The sequence below is a fragment of the Arachis duranensis genome, chromosome 2 (assembly GCF_000817695.3).
Source record: "Arachis duranensis cultivar V14167 chromosome 2, aradu.V14167.gnm2.J7QH, whole genome shotgun sequence".
In the NCBI taxonomy this organism is placed as follows: Eukaryota; Viridiplantae; Streptophyta; class Magnoliopsida; order Fabales; family Fabaceae; genus Arachis; species Arachis duranensis.
Window position 1 is genome coordinate 6,151,188 of NC_029773.3, and position 9,385 is coordinate 6,160,572.

Genomic DNA, 9,385 nt, shown 5'->3' on the forward strand with positions numbered 1-9,385 from the left:
TAAAATCTCTCCCGAAACTCTCTACCCAAGAATCGACTCTCTCTCTCTCTTAATATTAACTAGTGCATGAACCCGTGCGTTGCACGGGTATGGCACAAAAATAATGAAAAACATTAAATATATCATATATGTTAATTAAAACTGAACCCATTGAATTAGTATTCAATTAACTTAAACAATGAAAATTTATTAACTAATATATATATATAAGAACCAACTTGGGTTGGTCAAGTGGTCAACTTATTCGTCGGTTTAAACAAGTGTCGGGGGTTCGAATTCCGCTTTGTGCATGCAGCAACCTAATAAAATATTTTTTATAATAATTTGTAAATTTATAATAATAGATAGACTATTAAAAATAAAAAATACTAAAATCTTATGTTCTCTTTAAATGTATCTTATCTTTTTCTCATCTTTTTCTAAACCAATTTGTTCTTGCTTTCCAGATATTAAGTTTAAAATTTTGTATAACTTGAATTTCATTATTAAATACAAAAAGAATAAATTTTATAGTGATGTAAATGATTCCTTTGTTTTTAAAATTTTTAACAATGAAATGATTAATCTGTTAAGAAATATGAGAAGAATAAGTCTTCCAACTATTAGATAGGGTGAGTATTCTAATCAACTAAGAAAAAAAAATATGTTCAAATATCGCATCTCCCAATTTACATGTTCCTTGGCTTTTATGAGTTTATTCATTCAATTATATTCTTGTTATCTAAGACCAACTTCAAATAGTCAATTTTGGCATGTACAACATTTACCAATAAATTTGCAGTGTATCTCTATTAGCTTTTTCTTGTACCATTTTTTCTTGTACCATTTTTTCCATAGGTACACCACTTTACCTTTTACTTTAGATTACTTATCTTCGCTGACATGATCCTCTTAACACCTAATAATGAAAAATATTCAAATCAAAATATGAAACAGCATGCTATTTCATTGAAACCAGCTATAATAATTATTGTAGGGAGTCAAAAATAAAAAATAAAGAAAAAAAAGTAAAATAAAGAGAAAAAAAATTATTTTGTATGCCATCAAAAAATACTAAATAATGGAAAAAAAAACTCAAAATTGAGTAACAATAGTTAACAATAATAAAGAATTCGAGTTTTTAAGCTTGTATCAGTTGTAAATGATAGGTTATGCATAGGATGTGAATGAATTATTGTAATCAAGTTAAATACTACATTTTGACATTTATTTTCATGTAGCTTACTGGTCTCACATTCTCACAGTTTTCGAATTTTATTAACTAACATTAGTTTTGAATGTAGAATCACCAAAAGAAGCCATTTAGATAAAGAAAAAATTGGTAAAATTGTGTGTTGGGACAAAATGAGTTACAGTTATTCTCCTATATTACATTACACAGAGAGCATTTTGAAAGCGAGCCATCTCAAAAATATTCGCTTTTAAATGAAGTTTAACATAGTAAACCAAATAAGCATGCAGATGAAGTACCTCATAACAGCAATGGATATGAAGTTTCTTTAAATTCCTACAGCCAATAGGTATACCACATATAGCACCATCCCCAAGGTTTGAGTAATTTACCTGTTGAAGAGTTTATAGGAACTTGCATCCTTTTCCATCTTGAAGAAGACCAACATTAACAATTATTTGATAGTAAAATACTAAAATAATGCCAACTCAATAAAATGTCTGTCATTAGAAAGTCGAGTATAGCACCACAAACGAAAAATAAACAGAGAAACACACATAGCAAGCAATGAAAAACTTGACCAAATGTAAATATAAAGAGGCCAAACATGTGTCCCGTGCTTCCTTATGTTACCTATTTATTGAATGGTTAATTCATTCCTTATTTTACATACAAACTGGCAAGATCTTCCAATGGATTCTAGCTACAAAGCTCGAATGTTGTGACATCCATTGACTTCAAGATATGTAAATTCCTTGCATCCGGTAGCAATTACTTCCAAACCCTTGTGACATAGTATTAGATTCCTTAACTTCTTGCATCCGTTACCAATGGCAAACAAATTCCTGAAATTAACCATTATTCAAAGAAAGGAGATTACTAACTAAAGCAGGAAATTAATGATAGAATTCTTAGCAGAATTCAGAATTTAACAATTGGAGACATGAGGAAAGATTGTGCAATTGCATGCAACACTTAAGGGTCATGCAAATGGAGCTAAATAAACAATATAGCTAAACTTATATCACTAAATGTGCTTGAACACTATCAAAGCAGTATCAACAATTCAACATTATAAATAACATGTTAAATCATATAATGATTGGTTGCATGATGATAGTTGAAAGACACAAAGCATCATATGGTACATGCAACATGGTTAATAATTTAATAAAAAATAGCAGCATTCATTTACATATATGGTGCATTCTTTCTAATTTACAATCTTCAGGATCTGATTATTCTTGCTTATAGTTTCATTCTTGACTATCTGGTTAAAAACAAAACCAAAAAACTTGTCTCCACTTCCTTTATATTTTTCATTAGAGTAATAACTGAGAATGCAAGTCAAAACATAGGGTAGAAAAAGGTACATTCCAAAATTCTAAAGAGAAATGGTATATTAGCAATACAAAATTTATGCCAATAAGCATACATCTTTTAATGATGAAGCAGTGACTGCATATTATTTTTTTGTTTTCCTACAACTCATCTCTTTACCTAAACATCCATACAATCAGTGAGGCTCTTTCCCAAATCAAAATAAAGTTGCACCAAAAAAATGATCACCAACTACAAACCCAATTAATTAGTGAGATTTTAAGTAATAAGCCAAACTGAAAGTGTGACCCATAAACCTTACAATGACAAAAATAAAAAACCTATAAAATAGATAATAAATCATCAATAATCTACCTCATTAGCAAGCTTCAAATACAGTATATCCTTGTAAAAATTTCAGATTCATCTAATGCATTTGGTCTTCAATCCATGTCCCTGGAATTTTAAACACATTATATGAAACTAAAAGAAATGAATCATAAGATAGTACTTACAATAATAATAATAATAATAATAATAATAATAATAATAATAATAATAATAATAATAATAACATGCTTGAGCAAGTATAGTTCCAGATGTTTGACCCTAAAACTTGTTAATAGCCATGGATAATAACACACACCAGAGAGGAAGAGCCCTTTCCTATGATTAAGATCATCTAACATTGCAATGACACTGTCACCAACTTCACATGCTACATAATACCACAAAAGTCATGTAAAATTATAAATATACATTAATAAAGCAGCAGTCAAAATAATGATGATAATAAGACAAATACAATTATGGACATTCAAAAGAGCATAGAATATTATATATCACATAAGCAAGTCTTTTAAGAACTTCATAGCTCTAAATCATTTAAGAAATATGAATAGCTATTTTTCTAGAAAACAGGATGCACAATGCACGCAATGCAAAATGGTTGATCTCTAAACTCTCATTATGTAGAATAATAGGTTCACATAAATGGAAGAGTCTAAGAAAGAACTATCTTAATTCTATAGGACGTAGACTTTCAAAAGAAAAATTGAAAAAATAGTTTAAATGCATATATTTGCCAAACATAAAATTTTCAAGATAAATAGACAAATTCACTATCTCAACAAAAATTAGCTGAAAAAATATAGCATGTGTAGTTAGAGCGTGAATATACAATAATGCAAACTAAAGCAGCAAAAAATAAAAAGCTTCATGATTTTTTTTTAAAAAATAAATATTCACTCCAAAGTCCAAACCATAAATATTCAAACTTTGCACCAGCCAGATCCACCTCATCGAACTAAAACATAACCACTGAAAGAAGAATATCAAATACTAATGTTGCAAAGCAATTGATACATATCATTAATATAAAAGGAAACAAAGTGGATAAAAAAACGTATGGGAGAGAGAGCTTAATTTTTCTGAATCCAAAATCATTAGGAATTGTGGTGCAGAATTCTCTATAGTAAACAAAGAACTCAATTAAAGAATGGCAATCCAATATTTTAAAGCAAAATTATATCCCTCAAATGGAAAAAATTAAGTCATAATATATAGGCAAATCAATACCCAACTATTTGAAAAGCAAATAAGCAGGAGAAGGCACATGATTTCAACAAAAATTAAAAAGAAAAAAGAGCATGGAACACTAAGTACAATGAAAAAAAAAGTGCATAGAACATTAAGTACAACGAAATACTGAATCTTCTTACTCACGTAATTGCTCAAGGGCTCTCCTATCAGATTTATCAGTCACACAAGCAAGTTTTTTGAGAACTTCATAGTCCTAAATCATTTAAGAAATATAAATAGTTATTTTTCTAGAAAACATGATGCACAGTGCCAGCAATGCAAAATGGTTGATCTCTAAATTCATTATGTAAAATAATAGGTTCTCATAAATTAAAGAGTCTAAGAAAGAACTATCTTAATTCTATAGGAACGGAGGCTTTCGAAAGAAAAATTGTAAAAATGGTTTAAATGCATATATTTGCCAAATATATAATTTTTTCAAGATAAAGAGACAAATTCACCATCTCAACAAACCATTATTCAAACTTTGCGCCAGCCAAATCCACCTCATCGAACTAAAACATAACCACTGAAAGAAGAATATCAAATCCACCTCTATCCAAGCAATTGATGGCAATGTTCTTACTATAGAAGCATTCAAATTGAAATAAAACAGGAAAAGGTAAAAGAGAACAAAATAAAACAGATCAAATTCAAAAAATAAATAGATAAATGTGAATTAAATGTATATTATAATAGCAGTCATCCACAAAACGGAAAGTTGAATTTACCATTTCTCTTTAGCTATTTGAAGAAAGAAACTGGTGGTTTATTCTTGGTAACTTAAGGTAAAGCTTCTTGATCATAGCTTGAACCCTGCTGAAATAACTAAATGACAAAAGAACAAACTAAAAAATACCAAAAAAAAGAACAAACCATAAATGATAACTATCAGTAGATTAATTGGGAAAACAAATTACCACTTATTTGTGATTCCTTCTAATAGTTTTCTTAGTAGAATTCTTCACACCCATGGATCTTGTCTTCATATTGCACTATCGAGAAGCCTTTGTAGCTTTGCTGTCTGGTAACGTACCCATTTTCGTTGTTAGAAATCAGATCCCAAATAATTTTAGTAAAATCAACATATATCAAAAAGGAACCATCAAATAAACATTAAGCAAAAATATCTACCAAAATTCATTGAGAACCATGACCTCCACTATATTTGTGCTTGTACATAATGAGGTGAACCTAAAAAAGAAAATAATGCACAATAAGAACATTTAAAACAGAGAAACTACAGAATCCAAACCCACCAATAATCTCTATTGATAACACCACGACTCATACGACACTAAATGTGAAACCTCTTGTCTAGTAGATCCAATCAGTTCAAAGGATTCTAAATCCCAAATTTTAGTGTATTGTCTGCTGACCCTGCAATACAATTTGTGATATTCAAAAGCTTAAGAATAAACATCGAGACTTCCTTAGGAATCAAGTCACAATTAAGTTAACCAAAATTAGAGGAAAAAAATATGTATAAGTGCCAAGTCCACACAAATACATATCATGCTTAGTATGAAAAAGTTAATTTGCGAGTGGTTCATACATTTGCACTTTCTACGTCGGTGATATATGTTTGGGGACTGCATTGAAATAAAAAGATAAAGCTTCTTATTTAATAGATCCTTATATAGAGAAGAGAAATTTGCCATATCTAGTAAGATATTTAGATAGTACATGTACTAATTTGCCATATCTAATAAGATATTTAGATAGTACATGTACTAAGATTGACAATAGTAAAAAAATAAAGTAGTGAATTGAAATTTACACCTTGAATTATGTACTTCTGCTGATAGTGGATTTAGATACTGAAAGCACCCACCACTGTTAGTATAGAAAAAGTTTTCCTAAAAGAAAAAGAATTAACTAAAATAAGAAAATATACTAAGCTGAATTTAAGCCTTCAACTCTATTATCATTAATACTATATAAATTGATGTTCAATGCTTGGTTAACATATAAGTTGACTACATGTATAGGATGCATCCCATATCTATCCTTAAACTCTAAGAAAACATAAAATTTGAATACAATCCTATGTAAATTTAGACTGTCATCTTTTAAAATAAATAGAATTTAATTTGATGGTAAATGAAGACTACCATCATGTTTATGCTTTGAAATCAGCGGACTCAAGTTGTTCCCCCACCTTGTACACCAAACCAATTTATTTAAAAAAAATCACGATGGCTAAGATGACAAAATTTATTTCAATTGCAAGGAATATAACAAAGAGATCCTTCTTACATATTGCCATTGCTCACTCCCAAATACCGAACCAATCTCTGTATTTCTGCTGCATGCTCTGCTGCTTTAATACCCGTTTTTATATCAGACTTGAAAACTATCTCAAGCAAAGGTGCCTTGCTCTACTTAGATCAACCATTCAACCTACCATGAAAACACCAGAAACTTTAACACTCTTTTATCATGGATACAGGTGGTTGAGCATATTATGTGTGATCTAACCATGAAATAACTAAAGGTAGTCGAGGGATTGTCCAAATATAGATGTGTTAAAAAAATATGTAACTCGGAACAAAAGATGCACAACAAATAAAAACAACATATTAAGCACTAACATTAGAAATAACTAAAGTTCCAAAAAAGAAGAAAAAAGGATTACCTGTAGATACCAAACTCCATATCAAAACTCAAAAGGAGATACCGAACCATGTTTCAGACAGCTGATTTGATTTTGTTGTCTAATACTGCAGCTCTCAGTATTAGAGAGCGAGAGCAAGAGTGATGAGAAGAAAAAATTGGAAAACGTGATTTGTGAGGATAATGAAAATGAACATATACAAATGATTTTTTTAAATTAATTTTCAATTCAAAATTTAAATTTTGGAATAATAAAATTTGTAGATTAAACAAATAATAATCATTTACATGATTTATCTAATGAATTAATTAAAACAAAAAAAAATAACAACCATGCAAATCTGCTCTGAACACCGATTAGATCTCACGGCTCTGTTCTGCTGTGCTCTCGGCTTTTATAGTCTCACTACATGTGCTCTCTATGAACGCCACTTAGTACTCTCCCGCTATATGCTTTCTTCCACCGGTTCCTCCTCCGTATCCATCACCACACATGGATGGTTACCACGAACTCCACCACACCCACTGCGACCACCACGTCATACCATCGTCCACCACCACAGCAATCGGCACCTCATCCACTGCCGTAACCCTACCACCACCGCTGGCATTGCCTCCACCGCGATGACTCCCCTAAGTTTGGAGCCATCAGGTACAATGAGATCCTCTGCCTTGGTAAGTGCATGAACTTTATAACCTCCATCTCCAACTTAGATTAGGAACAGGAAGAAGAAACGAACGGAAGAAGGGAAGAAAAAAAAAAGGAGGAACTGACGATGAAGGAGAAGAATCGAAGAAGAAGAGGAGGAAGAGAGAAAAATGAAACAGGAGAACGTAGATGATGGAAAATTGGGAATGAATCTCTTTTTTAATCGATTTTGAATTCGAAATTTGAAATTTTAGGGGAGTGTGTACATGTAAAGTAGTGGAATGCGAATGATTTGATCATGGGGTGTTATTGTAATAAAGACCATTCATAAAAAAATTTGAAAAAAATCTAGAGGATGCCACATAGGAATTCCACTATTGAATAAACCTTCTTTTAAAGAATTGTTACAGGATTACAGGATAGGATCTTATCTTATCTTTTTTTTTTTTTTGAAGAAAATCTTTTCTTTCTTTATTCCGAAAAATTCTCTATTTTTCTATATAAAACCATAGGGAATGCTACGGTAAAGATGTCATTTTCATCTTTTCGTAAAGATGTTTTCATTTTGTGGTTGTTATTGATTTAAAAGCGTATCACTAAAAGTATTGCTTAAAGAGAAAGTGTTACCCTTAATCGTTAACTTGGCTCTAATACCAATCTTTTAACGTCGACTTTTTCGAAATTTCTATTAACTCTCAATTTTTTAACGTCGATTTTTTCAAAATTTCTATTAACTCTTCATATTTTACTTTGAATAAGTTTATAATTCAATTGGTAATAATTTGCAAATTCATAATCTAAAGTATTAACCATTTCTACTATTTTTCTTATATTTATTACTAGTCCTTGATGTATATTTTGATTTATAACTTTTCAATCTTGTTTTAGTTTATAATATTCTTTTTTGCATGGATTATTGTATATAAAATCTTTTATCTGTTTGTCTTTTTCTTTAATATAATTTCTCAAATCCTCAATAACTTCTTTTATTTCTACACTTTCTCTTATTTCTAAGTTATCTGTTTAATTTTTCAATTTCATTCTCCATTTTTTCTTTCAACAGCTTTAATTCTTTTAAGTCATAATATGGTTTTCCGGGCATTTATAAATTTTTTAAGTTTAATTCCAACTTGTTTATATTTATTCTTATTTCTATCCTTTTTATTATAAGATCATCAATTTCAATCTGAAGATTATTTAATTCCCTTTTATACTTCTTTATTTTACTTTTTAATTTTTTTCGCCCTTTTCCTTTTTATTTTATTTTCTGGTCTTTCAATCTTTGTATGCTTCATTATTTATCTTAGCATTTTTGTAAATTCTATCATTGATTCATCACTATTTTCTAGAGATTCTATTAATTTTTCTAGCTCTTCAACTTCTCTTTTCAACTTGTCATAGATTATTTTTAGGGCTTCAATTGCTCTTTGATTTATTTCAAAAAACTGTAAATAATTCAAACGATTTTCTCTTTCAAAGAGCTCTTGTTTCTTGTCTTGATAAGTTACATATATTTCTTCTTTATTTATTGTCATAATTTAGTGTTTAGGGTTTCCTTTAATTTTTCGACCTTTTTTGTTAGTTCTTTCAGAATTTTCTTCTTTAATTTTTAACTTAGATAAACTTAAAGGGCTATTAATTTTAGATTCTCTTATTTGAAAATTCAATTTTCCTATTTTGGATTCTCTTATTTGGAAATTCGATGAAACTAATTTTTCTGATGGTTCTTTTAATAATAGAACTGGGTTTTCAATAACTTTATATTTTGGTATTTTTGTTTTTACAATTTTCTGAAATAATTCATCAACATAAATTCTTTCTTTGTTTTTAAATATTATACTATGATGGCTATTTGTTAAAGCATAATTTATTGCATATGTAATTGAAAATGGTTCATCGTCTTGTTCCATTAGATTCTTTCTGTGAAATTTATAAGTCAAACTTATAGATCTTCCAAGATTTTCAGTTGATAAAGGTATAGCGTATCCAAGATGGGCATTGAATTTAACATTTACGTTTGCCAAGTTTCCATGAACAATTCCAATTAT

General features: G+C 29.5%; 1 long non-coding RNA gene across 19 annotated transcripts; it reads right to left on the reverse strand.

Annotated features, from left to right (window-relative positions):
- Positions 1–1,659: 1,659 nt before the first annotated feature.
- On the reverse strand, positions 1,660–7,766 carry LOC107473216 (uncharacterized). Of its 19 annotated transcripts, none has more exons than XR_002370162.2 (11): positions 7,021–7,763; positions 6,711–6,795; positions 6,332–6,475; positions 5,855–5,931; positions 5,628–5,664; positions 5,383–5,452; positions 5,207–5,266; positions 4,993–5,096; positions 3,138–4,900; positions 2,867–2,947; positions 1,660–2,016 (listed from the first exon to the last, which is right to left on the reverse strand). It is a non-coding gene; the product is annotated as an uncharacterized LOC107473216 (long non-coding RNA). The 19 variants fall into 19 exon arrangements; XR_008005677.1 differs by having other exon boundaries at positions 3,138–3,209; positions 4,217–4,286; positions 4,534–4,900; positions 5,207–5,664; XR_008005674.1 differs by having other exon boundaries at positions 3,138–3,209; positions 4,217–4,286; positions 4,547–4,900; positions 5,207–5,664; positions 7,021–7,762.
- Between the last annotated feature and the right edge of the window lie 1,619 nt (positions 7,767–9,385).